Raw genomic sequence first — 18010 nt, 5'->3', positions numbered from 1 at the left:
AAGAAGAAGAAGAAGAAGAAGAAGAAGAAGAAGAAGAAGAAGAAGAAAAAGAAGAAGAAGAAGAAGAGAAGGAAGGAAGGAAGGAAGGAAGGAAGGGAAGGAAGTTTATGGAGTGTGCATTCTATTAAAGGCAACATGTACATATATTACATATATGTAAAATATAGCAAATAAGTAGAAGGTAATTTAGTGTGTGGGGGTAGGGTGTCAGGGAAGGGATGGCTAGGTGAATTAGGAAAACCTTCATGTAGAAGTGAATGCTTGAGCTGAGTCTCACTCAATTCCTCTCCCCATCCCCACTTCTTCTGTCAATCCTGAAGCTCCAGTTTGGCAGAAATGCTTAGAGGTTAAAAAGGGGAAGGAAAAGGAGAAGGCTCACGCCAATGGGGGGGGGCATGCTAGAGGAATGAAGATGAGAAATACCGCTGAGAAGGGAAGACATAGCGGCAGAGCTTACATCTTTCTCAGCAATATCGCTGCTGTTCACGGATCCTTCAGGGAGGTAAATGGATTTGGTTACCATTAGGGGGAGAAAGGCTCTCCTCCTTTGACCAAGATGACTATTTTAATTAGCAGTGAGATGGAAGCCTTCCAGGAGCTCTTCATGAGGCTGCACTCTTGCTCTGCAATTCCTAGCATTCTTCTGGGCACTACCCTAGGGATGGGGTTCACAGCTGTGGACATTCTTGACCGGGAGACTGTGTGCTGCTCCCACTGTTGCCTCAGCATGCCAGCTCTTCATTGGCCAAACTCACGTGATTGACAGGTGTCTGAAATAGGAGCTGTGCATCCCCTTAGCAGAATAAAGCCTGTTCATTTCTCCTAATTGCATTGTCCCTGGGATGTAGATTAGGGGTAAAACCTATTGCAAAATGTGCTTCCAGTCCAGGAGCCCTTGAAGGAGACTGCCTCTCCAGAACAGGCAAGAAAGGCCTACTTGATTTGGAGAGCCAAGAAAAATGGCTTTGGACTCAGCTGACATGGTTTCAAAGGCTGCTTCAAGACTCTCAGCAACACCACTCTGATGTGGCCTAAGTTTAGCCTCCCTGGGACCCAGTTTCCTCAGCTATAAAAAAGGAAAACGTTGCACTTGCTAGCCTCTGAGATCCCTAGACCTCTAGGTTTTTATCTGGAGAAACTGACTCCAAGTAGATCCTTACTCCCACCTCCCCCTTTGCCCAGGCTGTCTTCCATGCTTGGAATGCTTTCTTTCCTCAACTCTGCCTCCTAGAATTCCTGGCTCCCTTCAAAGCTCTGTTTACCTAGTACATCTTCCATGACAGTGTTCCTGATCCCCCAACAAAAATGCCATATCTTTATTTGGCATAGATTTACATGTGAATATCATTTGGTGTGCATGTGTATGTGATCAGTGTAACCAGGGCACCTTATTGACTCACTAACTCAACTAATAGAATGAACCAGGTATTAAGGAATTTCCTCATCAACTCAGCAGCAATTAGAAGACAGGCCCACAATCACTTTCAAAGGCCATGGGATTTGGGGCCATTGGAAGGAAGGCCAGTGATGTCAAACAGGAGCCAGACCTGGCTGGTTGAGAAGATCGGGTGAGCCGCCTGTGTGTGGCCCCTTCCTAGGTAAGCCTGCTAGCAGAGGATTTCCAGCCAGGTGCCCAAGAGGGAATGCACTGGGCCAGGGCCTGGGGGCAGAGGAGGGTATTTCTTTCAATACTCTGGTTCACTTAGTACAGGCCCAGGTTGAAGCAGCTTCCCTTCCCCCCAACGTGACCTTACCTGAAGTAGCTCATGAATCACATGTGTGGGCAAGGAGGATCACTTGGGAAAATTTCAGTAGTGGCTGTGCCTTTACTGAGCAGCTGAAATGCCAAGCTCCAGAGAGGCCATAAAACCCACAGGTGTCCCAGCATCCACCAGCTACTTAACAAGAGAACAACTTAATGAAACCTTGTGTCTGGTCTGAAAATAGGTAGGTAAAAGTAGTGATTGGGGCAGGAAGTCTGGACGCCTAGCATTGCAGACATTCAGTGACATCAGCCTGTCATTTGTCTGAAACCTTCAAGGCAGGGACCATGTTTCATGCTGCATTTGTCCTTCGCACGGTGCCCGGCACACACTGCCAGAAATGAGGATGGGCTCCTGCAGTCCTATGTGGGACTCTAATCTGATGTATCCTTTTACAAAAATTCTAAACTTAGTAACCACCAACAAAAAAGAAACAGCAAAATATGCAAACAAGTAACAAAAACCAATCATGCGTGAAACTGTAAGCATCAGTTATTTATAGCTCATTTAAGATGTCTCTATGTACGTGAACATTAATGAGAAAATGGCCAAGTGTCCTGTTTGTTCCAATGTCCCCGCTGGACTCTTTCTTCTGCGTATTTATCCGGACCTGGTTTTGTTGTTGCCATTTACTCATCTGTATTCAGTGCCCTGATCCTTCTCCCATCCCCCCATGTCACTTCATATTACTCTTCTCATATTTCTTCACATTCGCATCTTCATCTTGCTTGTTGTGCAATGATATCCTATAACATTTGTGTAATGTCATAATTTATTCCGATGTTCCCTCATCATTTTAAATGGGTCGTTTCCAGTTGTTTAGCTGTGATGAATAATGCTGGCAGGAGTAGTATTGTACAGATTATTCTTTTATATTGGAGTGAAAACTAGGGTTGTGTGGACAGCACTTTGCCCCAGGGTGCTAAAATTCAGAAGACATTGGCAGTATTTATCTCTAACTCTTCAGTAGTATGGCAGCAACTGAATTGACCATCTAATTAGTAAGAATGATTTGTTAGAATAGAGGTAATGGAAGCTTCATTTTCTTTTCCTGGTGGCTGTTTCCCAAATGAATCTGTCCCTGATTTAAAAGTCCGCCGCTACCCTCTCTGGAATGCTGGCTGCCCCAGTAATAGCCTTGTGGTGTCTAAGGTCAGGACAAGTCAAATTTCCCAGTTTTTAAAGGAGAAAAAGAATATTAAATGCAAATTATAAGCCAAAGGGGATGGCTTTAATTCCTTGGAATTGTCTAGAACAGGTTGTTAAAGAGATGATTAGGGCATGTCCAGAAAGGTGAATGATGATTCTGAAGAGCCAGCAGAGCTTCATTCAGAACAAGTCATGTAAGGCTCACATTGTTTACTTTGACAGGATTTCTAAACTGACATCAGGTGAACACTGTAGTCATGCTTTACCTACATTTAGCACAGCATATGATAAGATATCTCAGACTATTACTATGGAGACATGTGGTCTATGTGATGAATTATTAAATGGATCCAAATATGGTCTGAATTCAGAGTCAGAATGAATATTGTGAATGTCAGCTTGAGAGAAGGTCTCCAGTGGCATGCCCCAGGGATCTGGGCTTGGCCCTGGGCTGTTGGACATTTTGGTCAATGACTTGCCTAAAGTCATAGATGGTATGTTCATCAGACTGCATATGTCAAAGGGCTTGAAGAGGAGGGTGAAACACTGGATGATTTAGTGAGGAACTCAAAAGATCTTGGTGGCTAAAGCCCTGGGCTGAATTGAATAAGATAAAATTCAATAAAGATACATTTAAAAATCTTATCCTTGGTTTCAAAAGTCAAACTTCACAAGTCCAAATGGGGAGATATGGGGAGATGGCAGTTTGGCTGAAAAACACTTACTGGGTTGCAGGGGACCACCTGTAATGGCAAGACCAGAAGTAGTTCACACCTTGTTTCAGCTATTGAATTAGCACCTTGTTTCAGTTCAAGTTTCTTTTGAGCCTTGTATCAAGTCTGTTAAGAAACAGAAAGTGAACCCCACAACTTTTGAACCTCTAGGGAGGAACAATACTGTATATAAGGAAAAAACCCAGCTGGGAAAGTCAGAATTTCCTGGGAACTTGTGGTGGCAGAGCTTCTTGTGAGGCCAGCCAAGCTTCTGAGGACTTCCAAGGGCCAATCATGCTCCTGAAGACTTCTGACGGCCAGCTGGAGCTGCCACAGGAGGCATGACGGTGGTTTTGGTATTTGGTCTGTCTGGCTTTGTTAAGCCTTGCCTTCCTAGGAATAGAGACAGTGAAGGATTTAAGATGTACTGGACACTGTGAGCTTCAGTGTGGAACAGGAACTGCACGGAGAGCTGGACAAGGATCTGGGAGCTGTCTGCCTTTGAGCCCAGGTGACAGTTTGGTGAATTCAGGTAGGAGCTGGAACCATGGAAGGGGAACCAGGGAAGGTGAGAGCCAGCCTCAAGTCAAGCTGAAAGAAGACTTTACTTGGATACTATGGACTGACTGAGAAGATCATCATTCACTGTGACCTAGGGGTGGAGAACATAGACTTTTGTACTTTGTGACTGAATTAAGGATTTTGTGATTGACTAAATGAGTGTACTTTGTTTATGATTGGAAACTAATCTCCAAGTGAGACTACCCTAGGGGTAGAATACTTTGACTTTTGTATTTTGCAAGCCTCCTTAAGGATGATTGAGTTACTAAGTGATTGATTGACTAAATGAATGTACTTTGTTCAAAACTATGTGACTGCTGTGGTGAAAATTATGTGGCCATTTTAGTGGTAGTTGCTGAGTTGTGACATGATGAATGCTGTATTTTGATTTTCTCTGATAAGTTGTAACATTGTGAATGCTGTACCTTGATTTTCTGTGAATGTTTTGCTCTGATTTGTTACTGAATAGAGTGTTCACTCTATTATGTAATCAGAGTCTTGAAGCTGTTCACAAGCAGTCCTCTGGAAAGCTGCTCTGCATGGCTTCACACCACCACACAATACATGGCTCCCCAGAAAGCTGATCTTAGGGAACATTATAAGATACATGACTGCCCCACTGTTCTTGCTCTAGTCAGTCCCCGTGGCCAGGACTGTATCAATCCTGGGTGTCATAGTTCAGGGGGGACATTGACTAGATAGAGGGCACTAGAAGAGGATGATGTACATGGCAAAGGGCCTCGAGTCCTCAGTATGAAGGTAAAAGAGGGATTTGGTCCAAGATGGCAGAATTAGGAGCACTATGGGGCAGATGGGGAGAGGGAGAGTTCTGAGGAGACCAATTGGATTTGGTGTCAGGCAATGCTTCCTAGCCATGGGAGCTTCCTTAGGTGAGCGGGTGAGTTTGTAGGAAGCAGCTTCTCCTTCACTGGAAGTTTTTTTTTTTGCTTTTTGGAGGGTGATTGGGGTTAAGTGACTTGCCCAAGGTCACATGGCTAGTTTTTGTGTTAAGTGTCTGAGGTTGGATTTGAACTCACGTCCTCCTGACTCCAGGGCCAGTGCTCCACTCACTGTGCCACCTAACTGCGCCCACTGGAAGTCTTTAAGCAAAGGTGGACTGGCTGACTGACTACCTGTCAGGTAGGTAATAGTGAGTATTTATTTAGTGTATGGGTTGGACAAGATGGCAACAGGAGGCCCTTCCAACTTGAAAATTCTTTGATTCTGCCAATGGGAACCATTGACCCCAATCTCTGTCTCTCTAACATGTGATAGGATCCTGGGGTCCTCTCCTAACTTTGTGCATTAGAAAAGTTGATCAGAGGGTTCCTTTAGAGCCACTTGTCCTTGATATAAACTCCTCATCATCAGTAATGCCCTTACAGCATAGTCTTAGGAGTTGGATCAGGACCAAAGGGTGTTTGCAGTGAGACTCTATTGTAGATGGCAATATTGAGCTCTACAGAATTTATGCCAATTCACATAAGGGTATTAGAATGACTTTCTCCACAACCTCACCAGAATTTAATTCTACTGATTTATGTTGCACAAAATGCATTGGAGGTGGAATCTCAGTTGTTTGAATGTGCGTTTCTTTAATTATTGACTTGAAGCACAAGCTGGAAGCTTCTGCCCACAAAGCCCCTGGAGTGGGGCTCACCTGCTGCCCAGCCACTCTCATCCCTGCCTGCTTCTTGTGATGGTCAAGTGCTCTTAATTTCACTGTTCGGATTTGGGGATTACACGGATTTGACTCTGTTTGCTACAAACACAAGAGAGCGGATGAAGCCTGTGGCGGGAGAGCCAGACAAGTTGAGGGGAAGTCAGACAGTGACGTGAAGAGTGCAGGGGAGGAGGAGGAGACCTTCTGAGCAATGTGTGAGCCTTGCCAGGTTGGAGATCAGCATAGATGGCAAGAGGAGGGACGGAGTCTCCTGAGCTAGAAAGAAGGTCAATGAAGGCACGTAATGAGTATGGTTGGATTAGGAAAGAAAGGGAGTGTGGCCTTCGAGTTTGGAGGCCTAAGCTCCTTTCCACTTGCGATACTCATTCACGGTGTGGTTATGGCCAAGTCTCTTGGTCTCTTTCTAGGCCTGGGTATTCAGCCAGTCCACCAGAATTTGTTAAGTGCCTACTATGTGTCAGACATTCCACTGTTGTAAAGTGTATCCAAATAAGATGGTTGGACTGAATTATCTCCAAGGTCATTGCCAGCTCTGACAATTAGAGATGTTAAGGAGAAAGATGGAGGGCATGTCATAACAACACAGATCTAAGAGTCAGAAGGGCCCTCAGAGGTGAGGGGCACATTACAGCTCTGACCTCACAGAACATCCCTTCACAGAAGACACAGCACCAGGCAGGTTGGAAGGCAATCAAGGTACACTCTGACCACCTGAAAGTGCCAGGCCCAGTTCTTCCTGCCTTTCAATCACACTCTCACAATACCTAGGTAAGATGAGAAGCTTATTTCAGAGTCAGATGGGACCTTGGGGCCGTCAGACCTGGCTGATAAAGTCCTCCAAACATACATGACAAGCGGCCAACTGGCTTAATGATCCCCAGTGCATAGAAACCTGCTATCTCCCAAGGACCCCTATTCTATTCTGGGGACAGCTCTATTTTAGGCCTTAGTCTAAGCATCAGAAGGACTGAGGAAGTCTTTTAGAAGTGCCAGGAATGTGGGGCTAAGTAAGGTCCCCAGCTCTGTAATCCCCCTCTACTGCTGCTGGGGAGTGCCTCCTTGAGGCACTTCACGTGGTCTGGGCACTAATGGCCAGGGAGGGGCTTGAAGGCATTTGGTAGGAATCTGCTGGCTCTAACTCTACTAGGTGGAGGGGTGAGGGACTTTCCCTTAAGGGTGGGGCAATTAAAATGGAAAAGTTTGTGACAGCTACCCCGAAGTCTTTATGAGTCTGTGGATGTGGGACTGACTTGAAAAAAGGGTTGAAAATATGATGATTAGTTCCAGGCACGTTGACCTGCCCACGATCTCACCAAAGAGTGGATACTTCCTGCTTACAGCCATGCCTGGATTTCCACCATACTCCTTTCCAATCAATTGTTATCTTGTTGGTTCTACCTCCACAGTATCTCTTGTATCTTTCCCTTCTCTTCATTCACTTTGCCACATCCCTTTTCGGGCCCTCCTCACCTCTTGCTTAGACTACTGCAGTAGCCTTCTATTGAGTCTACTTGCTTCTAGGTTCCCACCACTTCAATCCATTCCATTCACAGCTGCCAAAAGGCTTTCCTTAAGGTATCATTCTGACAATCTCACTCCCCCTCTCAGGGAGCTTCAATACTTCCTTATTGACTCCAGGTTAGAATACATCCTGTATGGCATCCAAAGTTTTTTATACTTTAATTCTAATCTGTCTTCTCCTACTGGCTTCACATTATTTCCCCATCACACACTCTGTTCTGCTAAACTGGTTTAGTGGTGGTTCCATATACCCAACACTTTCTGCCTGGCACACTTTGTCTCGTGAACTCTCTGTCTTGGATTCCTGAGTTCTCAACAAGGCTCAACTCAAATGCCATCTCCTAGCTGTGCCCTCAGCTTTTCCCAACCTGGGTTACACCCTAATTTACACTCTTGAGGTTACTTTATGTTAATTTTGTATGTATTTTGTACTTAATTATCTATGCACACATTCCTTTCTGTAGAATATAAACTCTTTGAGGATAGGAATTGTTTCATTTTTGTATATATATCCACCTTAGAAAATAATAGGTGCCTAATGAACGCTTGTGGAATCGAACACTTCCTTTGAGGACAAAGACATATCAGCAGCTGAAGACAGATTGTAGCAGGCAGCATCCCCAAAGACAGCAGCTTGAAGTTTGGAGAAGAAATAGATGGTAGCCTCCTAGCAAAGAAGGACAGCAGCCAGAGAGACAGACTGGGACAGCAAGGAGGTGTGCATGCATACAGGCATGCAAAGCTGTAAGAGCCTTGCATTAATCACGCAGGTGTTTGTTATCTGAGGATTGGAGTCTGTGCAAGATTATGGGCAGGAGCAAGGGAACAATTAGGTCACTTCATTTCTCTTGCTTTGCTTTCACTTTGCTATTCTGTCATAATTAAATGCACGTTGCTATTGATTTATGGATAGAGAATGCACTAGCTGGGCACCTGAGCCTTCATAACTGTGATTAGCCTATGCTGTTTGTCCCTTGGCTTTTGAAATGGACCAATGACATCGACGGGATGTCTTGACTTGTGTGTGAATTAGATTTAAGAGACAGAATTGCACATAATCGTTGGAGTCCAGTGATGAGACAAAAGGGAAGATGACTTCAAATGGGTGTCTTCAGTGCCTGGTCAAGCTCTAAGTGCTCCATAGCACCCGCGTCAGCCGCCTTCATGGCCACTGGAACAGATCGCACTCATCTGCCCACCAGAGGAAGTCTGCATGTGCTTGAAGAAGACATCCTTCTAACTTGCTGATGGCGTGAAGCTTGTCAGTTACCCACAACCTGGGTAGCCCATCTACCATGACAGTTTCCATGGGCTGTGGCCACTGCACATGCTACTGTTTCTTGTAGCCACAGGTGAGAAGTGGGTGACAGGTGGACAGCAATTTCAGAAAAGCTGCCCTGCAAAGGGCTCAGCAAGCCTTCACATCAGAGGTCCTAGCTTTCCTTAAATATACCGTTACCCAAGATACCCTGCCTTTGGATTATTGAGAGAATCTGGAATCATGGACGACTCAGGCTACAGTAGAATGCCTCGCCAAGGGACAAGATCCCAGGCTCTCCAGTGGAATTAGCCACTTTCCTTCTTCCTTTACAATAGACTCTAAGTAATTTTGTTGCTAGATGTGTGCTTGGAATCTAACTCCAGAAATAGTATGATGCAACACCTGGTTTAGTGACCGCAAATCCCAGGGGAGACATGGTCTGCATCATGCAAATGTGTGCACCTACCTGAACTGCTTACATGATGATACAGGAGTTTATGACTCACTGGGCTTTTGATTCCAACCTTGCTGGTTAGGGCTTGGCTTTAAACAATGGGAAAGCAAATAAAGACCTGGTCAAAAATGACAGGTGATTTACTCTCTTCTTTTCCCTGGTGCCCAACTTCTCCTAACCCCATTCCGGTAGGTGCTGGTGATATAAATCAAAGCCCAAACAAACCAAAACAAAAAATCCAACCAACCAAATCAATAGTTAGTGTCATCAAGGATCTTCAGTTCTCTAGGACGAAATGATAGATACACAAATACTCTTCTGTGACCACAGAGGAATTGTGGGAAAGGAGGTAGAAGGGGCAGCATCATCTTAGACCCCTGAAGACTCTATTTTTTGCTCAAACTGACCCACTAGCTCTTTTCCAGATTTGGGATTCCGTCTTCCATGTTTTTACATGGGCAGCTCCTATGTCACCCTTATCACCTCCAATTAGGAGAATCCTTGACTCGTTTTAAAGTGCATGTCAGGTGCTCCCTTCTAGGGTAAATCTCTCCTGATTCCCCTGGCTGTTGGCATTGTTTCACTTCTCAGATTCAGTGTTCATGGCACCAACTATCAGCTTGTTTGTTAACATAATAGGACCTAAGTTCAAATCAACATTTTTCATCACTTAGCACCAGAGTGGCCTTGGGCACGTGTCTTATCCTCTCTGGTTCCCAGTTTCTTTACCTATCAAAGGAGGAGGTCAACTAGATGGCTGCTAAGGTCCTTTCAAGCTGTAGAGCTATGGTCCTATGATTCTATGACCAGGGCTGACCTGCACCCTAGAAATATGATTTTAGGAACTGTGCCAGGGCTGGGCAACCTGTGCCCTTGAGGTCATATGTGAGTGCAGCCCTTTGACTAAATCTAAACTTCACAGAACAAATTCCCTTAATAAAAGGATTTATTCTGTAAAACTTGGGACTCAGTCAAAAGATCACACCCAAGGACCTAGAAGGGCACATTGGCCTCGAGGTTGCAGGTTCCCCACCCCTGGGAGAGAGGACAGATTAATTAGCAGATTATTTCAGTGACACAGGCAAGAGATGATATAGGTCTTACTTAACAAAGGATGTGGCCATTTGTGAGAAGAGAAAAGGCCAGAAGAGTTATTGAAAGATAGGCCCAGCAGAAGGTGGGTTTGTTGGGGGTGGCATCACCACCTAGATGAAGGACAAGTCTCCCAGGCCGGTGCTACCAAGGGCCATTGCTTATGCTTCAATAATTCAGGGGGATCTAGGGTCTCATAAAGGTGGGTTCGTTGGGGGTGGCATCACCACCTAGATGAAGGACAAGTTTCCCAGGCTGCTGCTGCCAAGGGGCCATTGCTTATGCTTCAATAATTCAGGGGCATCTAGGGTCTCATAAAGGTGGGTCTTCCTTCCATTGGTCCACTGGTCTGTGACATCCCATCTACACCTTTTTTCCTGTGTGACTCTGGTTCAGGACATCCCATGGTTCCTCCAGAGGGACATCTAATAGGCCCAAGGCCTTCTTTTAGGCTTTTTTACATTTCATGAGTATAACAGTCCCTAGACCGTTATCCTTTGCTCTTTCTCTATGACCAGTCTAACCCTTTTCCTAATAACTCTGAAAGTGATGATGTCAGCCTCAATCCTGGCAGGAATATATTCACTCTTTAGTTACTGCAAGTGAGCTCATTTGTCAAGATCCACCCTTAATAGTTAACAGCTATGTAGCTCTTTAAGATTTGTAAAGCACAATAACACTGGGAGGTAGATGATATCATTATCCCCATTTTATAGTTGAGGAAATTGAGGCAGACAGAGGATAAATGACTTTCCTAGGGTCACACAGCTAGTAAGTGTCTGAGACCAAATCTGAACACAGGTCTTCCTGATTCCATGTCCAACATGCTAACTACTATTCTACTTAACTGCCGGTTGAATTGACATTGCCTAAATCTCTGTAAATGGTATTATCTCTTCTGCCCCTTTTCCCAAGCTCCACTGTAATCACCTTTGGAAATGGAAGGGGTCCTCTGAAGACATTTTCAAATATTCTTTGTTTGACCATGGCCAAAGACATTGAGGTCTCTTATTGATGGCCAAATGGTTGGGGATGAGCCCTTCTGTAATTAACTAGACTGGTCTTTGGGCTCCAAATAGTGTGTCCTCAAGGCCACCCTCTAAGCCTTTTCAGCTTTGTGAGACCTTCCACAGCCTGGGCTCTGCTGGAATAACTTCTGAGAATCCAGGATCATTTCCATGCTTTGAGGGGGTTTGATGGATCACTTCTGGAGGCTCTTGGAGCATTACTTTTTTTCTTTCCCAGGACAGGGCAACAATTTGTTTCCTCCACACACACAAAAAGATAAAAACAAAATTTACGGTGCACATGTTGACAAAAATCTTAAATATGAAACAGCAACTTTTCACTATGATTGTACTTAAAACATCACACCATGAGACCTTGTGTGACATTCCTGTATCAGTATCTGACCTCTTACTTGGCTCTACACTGTCTCCCCTGAGATCCACATTTCCTGGGAAGAAGCTGAGGCCAAAGACAGACTGCTCATCCTGTTGTCTTCTCCTCCAAGGGGCACTCTAGGAGGTGGAGTGGGTCCTCCCAAAGTGCAGTCAGCACCCCCTAAAGGACTCAGGACCTGCTGAGCTCTTGAGGGCACCCAGTTCTCTCCAAGGCTAGAAATGTGCATCTCAGAACGATTGTTCACTCAGCCCCACTCAGAGCAATGAAGGCAGAGCAGAAGAGGTGACTGGAGAGGAGCAGGTCCAAGCCCATCCAGCTGGGCCTTTGCTCTGGAGCTGATGGACAAGCAGTGACCAGAATGTTCTAGAGGCTCCCTTCTGCCTTTAGGACAGCCAACTGACTCCTTTTGCCATCAAAGCCCAACACGTCCCGGCTCCAACCTACCTCAATAAGCTTATTCCATATCACTCTTTCATGCATTCTTCAGTCCAGCACCACTGTTCTACTGGTCCTCCCCCCCACCCCCATAACATTCCATCTACCACCTACAAGGCTCTTCCTCTTCCTAAAATGCCTTCCCTCCTTCAAATTCTACAAAGTTGGAGGAAAAGAATTATCCCTCAAGCCTTATATTTCCCTCCATAACCCAAGGAGCTCTAAACAAGGCACCATCCTACAATCCATCCATGCAAATATGAGCAGGCTCAAGGGTCCTTTCCCACCCCCACCTGCACCCCCATTGTTACAAGCTCCTTTCAGGTGCCACAGATAAATACACATAACCATGCTGGGAGATTGGCTTGGCCCCCAAGCTCTGTGCACATGACCTGTGGTTCTTGACGCATACACCAGGCTTGATTTTGAGGTTAAGGGAATTAGGGGAAATGTAACATCAGGATCACTGCACAGAGCAAGAGATCAATCAATCCCTGAGCATTCGTTATGTATCCACAATGGGCCGTGTGCTAGGTGAGCTACTCACATGTTCCACACACAAAAATGAAACAGGCCCTGCCCTCGAGCAGCTGACATTCTAACTCAGGAGACATATTCTCATAGAAAGTCTCAAAGGGACATTAGAAGCCTTTTAGACCAATCCCCTCATTTTCACAAGGGAAGAAACTGTTGAAGAAATATATAAAGGGGAAATGACTTACCTCAGGTCAAACTGGATGCAAATGGCAGAGCCAGATTTTGAACCCAGGTGTTCTTTTAAGCTCTAAATCTAGTGATCTGTCCACTGCCCCATCCTGGCTCTGTCATGAAGCCTGAGAAAAAATGCTAGGATTGAGAGGGGTCAAGTGACAGAGAATCACCACTCAAATGGAACCAAGAATGTGTTGTGTTCCCCATTCCAAAGAACGTTCTGGGTGAGATTGGACACTAGAATCCAAACAGCTTGGACGGTGTAAAATTGGAATGGGCTGACCCACCTCCTACACTTTACCTGTGTGATCTTGGGCTACTCTCTTCACTTCCTTTGCCTCAGTTTCCTTATCTATAAAATAAGGGTTTTGGACCTTGGTTCCTGAGGTCCCTTTTACCTTCAAGGATCAAATGACCTTTCTGAGCTTCATTTTCCTCATCTGCAAAGTAGGGGGGTCGGGCTACTGGGCTCTGTAGTCCCTTCCACCCCTAAAACTACAATCATCTCATCCTTCAAAGGTGGAGGTTGGATTGGGGTGGGTCTCTAACATCCCATCCGGCTCTGTGTTTTACAAAACTCTGCATGATCCATCTAAGTAGCTGGAGCGAGTTACCGTGGCATCCCCAACTCTCTTCTTTCTAGTCTAAGTAGCCCCCCAAGACAACTTAAGGGCTACTAAAGTCCCAGCTGGAGAGGGAAGGCACGTAGGAGCCCCAGTTCTAGATGGAATCGGTAGCACCAGCGCACGGCTCCTAATCTGTCATCATTAATTGGCCTTTATGAATCAGTAAACTCCACTAGAGGGAAGCTGCTGCCAGGCCCATGAGTCACTCCGAGGCTCCTTTCATCTTCCCTGGCATGGAGCTATCACTCCTGCTTTTTCAGTCATTTTCTTGCTTTTCACAGCAGCTTGCATTTTGGAACTGATGATTACTGGAAATTCTTTCTTCTAAAACAAACACACAAACGAAAACACCCAGCCTGCCTCCAAACTTATACTTTGTAACCTGTGCACCTAGGAATTCGCCCCAGTGATACACTGCTCAGTGTTACCCTTGTGCTCCTGGGAAACCCCCAAAGATGGATGGATTCGTGTCCTGTGGATTTTCTTCTAGATCTCTTCACATTAGAGCAGCAAAGGCCCACGGGGCTGTCTATCCGCTGCTCTCTGATATTCTGAAGTCATCAGCCGTTCACATCAATATCTCACCCTGTATCACTTTGATGATAGCTTTCCCAACATACCTGGCCTCTGGTCTATGACTGTTGACTCTCGGCAGCATATCAAGGCCCACCATTCCCCTCTCTACTGCCTCGGAGATGACCTATAATGCTCAGTCCTCACAAATGGTAGTAGTCCATACACAACACCATTGAAAGACGAACCAGGTTAAATAGAAGGATCTTTGTTTCAGGGAGAAGCTTAGGGTCCTTCCAGGCACTGCTTTACTTCTCAAACCCAATCTAGTCCATTCTTTTCTCCCCACTCCATGCTGGGCTCAGCTCACTCATTGTCCATTCTCAATATCTGTTCAAGAACCATGGATTGACAGACTAGCTCTATGGACCTCCCATTCAAGTGCTTGCCATTGTCTTGGCTGTGAGCATTCTTCACCCCCTTTATAGTATTATTGAATCATGTTCAGCCCGGAAAAGCAAAACAAGGCAGTTTCTTCAAAAGTCTGTCATGAAGGAGAAGTTTAGAGTGGAAAGGGACCTTAAAAGACATCTAGCCTGATACCCCCATCTTATAGAGGAGGAAACCAAGACCCAGACAACTGAAATTATCTACGCAGGGTCACACAGATAGCAACACAGATAGTTATTGGGCTTTGGACTTGGGTTCTCTGATTTCTCATTGAGCATTTTCCTCATTGCTCCACACTAATTGGGGTGACCTGACGAGAAAAGATCTGATGGTTTCTGGCCAGTAGAAGATGCCTAGTTTGGATGCAGTGATCTTGAGACCCAGTATACATCCTCCTGACCTGGCACTATGTCTGTCCGTGACAGGCTCTCAGTCACTGCCCTACCACCTCCTTAGTACAAGGCATCTGGGACATCTTAACAAACAGGGTGACACAGAAGAGGCCTGCTGTTTAATAAAGAGGGACTGGCCCGGGCTCACATGACTGGTTTTCTGCTTCAGATGTCCCAGGTGGGCACCAATGAACTAGGAAGCTGGGAGTTCTTTGTGGGAACCTCTGCTTCCTCCTCTGTAAACAAAGGGGCAGGACAAGATGATACTGCACATCCCCTCCAGCTCTCAGCCTCTGATTCTCCAGGGCTTTCCTTTCCTACAGGCGAGAGTGAGGTTTGATTCGCTTCCTGGGTCCTCTGCACGATCATGCTTGGGGAGCTGAATTAGATGTCACAGGCACCATGTGAAATGAGGTTAGGGAGGAGTCCAGCCCTTTTGGTGATCGTTAATCTCCATTAGGCTCATAATTGAGCTTTTAGTCTCATCTCTACTGCATTACACAGTCCAAGTTAACCTCAGCATCACCTAATGGAATGGGTTTAATGCTGGCAGGATCAATACCACAATATTTAACAGGAAAAGTCTCTCATTGTCCTGGCACACACAGTCCGATCCCCAGCTGGCCTGAAGGGCGTTGCCAGTCCAGGAGGGCTTAAAACTTGATTCCTTTAGACACCTGATTCGGCTTTTTCAGCGGCTCAGCCTTAGTCAGCTTCTTGCTTACTTTCTTGTAATAGCTCATGCCAGGAGAGGGAATCCTGATGCCGGGAAAGAAGCCTAAGTGGTGATCAGGCCCATCTCCCAGTCTGGGGCCTGACTGGATCCTGTCCATTTGAGGCTCCCCCACCAAGGCTGCTTCTCTTAAGAAAGCTTGCATGACCTTAGCCCATGCACGGACAGTCTGTGCTGGGAGAGTCTTTTTGGCCACACGTTTATCATCTGGATCACAGAATCATAGATGGAGAATTTACAAAGGACCTTAAGGCCTTTGGGGTGTGGAACCTGTGGCCTTCTAGGTCCTGAAGTTCGGCCCCTTGACTGAATCCAAACTTCACAGAACAAAGCTCCATAATAAAAGGATTTGTTCTGTAAAACGTGGGCTTCATAAAAAGGTTGCACTCAAGGACCTTCTCAAGGCTGCAGGTTCCCCACTCCTGATTCTAGTATAACCCCATATTTTACAGATGAGGAAAATGAGACCCAGAGAGTGGAAATGATTTGTCCAAGGTCACAAAGCTTGTGAGTGTCATGGTAAATATTCAAACCCAGGTAATCCATCTCTGAACAGGGTATTCTTTCTATTGTACCATACTGAAGTGAATGATTTAAAAAAATCAATATTGTGGAACAGGATTTTCTGTGGCTTCAGTCAACCACATGGAAGAAGAGATGTGATCTTGTTCTGCAAAAGCCTATTGTCTTCTTAGGTTTCCATCTAGGTTACTAACCTTTGATATGCTTGGCAATCATTGTCATGTTTTATTTGTTTGTTTTTTTCCTTACAAAAAGTATTTTTATTTGACATCTGAATAAGTGTTGACTCCTCAGGACACGGCCTTTGTCATCTTTTCCAACTTATTCATCAGCTTGTTGCACTGTGCCTTTCTCAGAAACATAGATGCCATCCAAAATTTTTCTGATATTTTTGTTTTTGATCGTAGTGGCCTGTTGGATCAGGCAGCTGAGTTTGAAACAAGTTCAATGTCATTTCCTTCAAGAATTAACTCATCTTTTTGGGCTTGAGAAACAGCACAAGCCACACCTGGTCTCATGCACATTCTTTGGATATATTTTTCACCCAAGAAATTTCTGGTTTCAACAAGTGAGCCATTCTCTTGAATAACAACACTGATGTGGAAGTGAGCATACACAGACCTCATCTTGTAATGAAAACCCAGGATAATTCCTTTAATCATGTTTTATACATCCCTACAGATGGTGCACATGGTTGCAAGTTCTTTATCATTTCCCCACCACTTATCTACCTGGAGCCTTTTTTTCTTCTTTCCAAGGAGACTGAGCTCAACACTGATATGGTTGAAATCCCTACAGAGGATTCCTCTGGGCCCCTTCACAATAACTGTCTGACCCTTAAAAGAGATGTCAGCATTTTCTGGGATATGGACGGTCTGGTAGTTTGAATGGTCTTCATTCTGGTAGTGAATGGGCCAAAGAGGCATCGTCACATTTTATAGAACTCAAGAGTAGGCAAATGAGCTGGAAGTCATAACTTAACCACAGTAATGATAATACTTGTAATAATATTAATAACTGAAATCTGCATAGAACTCTAACATTTGCCAAGTCCATTATTTGTTTTGAACCCCACAACCACTCTGAGAGGTCCATATGACACATAGGATTATTCATATTCTACAGATGAGGAAGACAACCCTCAGAGAGTTCACATGATTTGTCCATGATCATATAACTCTACTGATTGATTCCTTTTCTTTTTTGGAGGGGGAAAGGAAAGGCAATTGAGGTTAAGTAACTTGTCCAAGTTCACGTAGCTAGTAAGTGTCAAGTATCTGAGGTTGGATTTGAACTCAGGTCCTCCTGACTCCAGGGCCAGTGCTCTATTCACTGATTGACTCTTTTTGGTAAAAAATACCATCCAAGCTCCATTCCCCCCTGCCCTCAATAGTTTCTCAACTTCCAAAATTCTAGAGTACAAGTTGATTTCTCTATGCCTCCAACATTGTGTCACCATCAACATGATTTTTCTTCCTGGTATACTTGATTTCTTACAGCCCTATCTCCTATCTGTTTCATTTAAAATATCATGTCTATTTTTGCCTGTGGTGCACTAAGAACTGAGATGTTAGAGGCCAGATGTGGTGGTTTCACTGTCCTGATGCTGAAAATAAGACAGTGTATAGGAATGTTGGCAAATCTGTACCATTTTACATCCATTTGTTGTTCTATTTCTAGATTCAACTATTAACATTTTTTTTTGGAATGGTGCGGCTTCGGTCTTCTGTCAAGTTTTCTGCAGAATCATTGTAACCTTCACTGCTCCTCTCCATCTCAGGAAATGATGCTACTCATAATCTTTTGCCATTCTCCCTTTTAACCATTTACCATTGAACTTTGATTCTAAATCAGAGTTGTCCTAAGATACCATGTCTTTCTGCTTGGAAAGGAGATAAATTATTTGCTGAATGAAGTGGTTATGGGCTCTTTGGACCCCTTCATTCTAACAGTTGCCACAGATCAATTAAACTTTTCTAAAATATCTGTCCTTCCTTCCCTCCTTTTTTCCTTTCTCTCCCCCCCC

General features: G+C 44.8%; 1 pseudogene; it reads right to left on the bottom strand.

Moving 5' to 3' along the window:
- Window positions 1-16304: 16304 nt before the first annotated feature.
- On the bottom strand, window positions 16305-16910 carry LOC138173174 (large ribosomal subunit protein uL6-like; annotated as a pseudogene).
- Between the last annotated feature and the right edge of the window lie 1100 nt (window positions 16911-18010).

Source organism: Petaurus breviceps, unplaced genomic scaffold, assembly GCF_028583685.1.
Source record: "Petaurus breviceps papuanus isolate PSGF00001 unplaced genomic scaffold, PetGlider_PUasm1.0 567, whole genome shotgun sequence".
NCBI lineage: Eukaryota > Metazoa > Chordata > Mammalia > Diprotodontia > Petauridae > Petaurus > Petaurus breviceps.
Note: the sequence above shows the minus strand (reverse complement) of the source record. Positions and strands in the feature narration are given on the sequence as shown.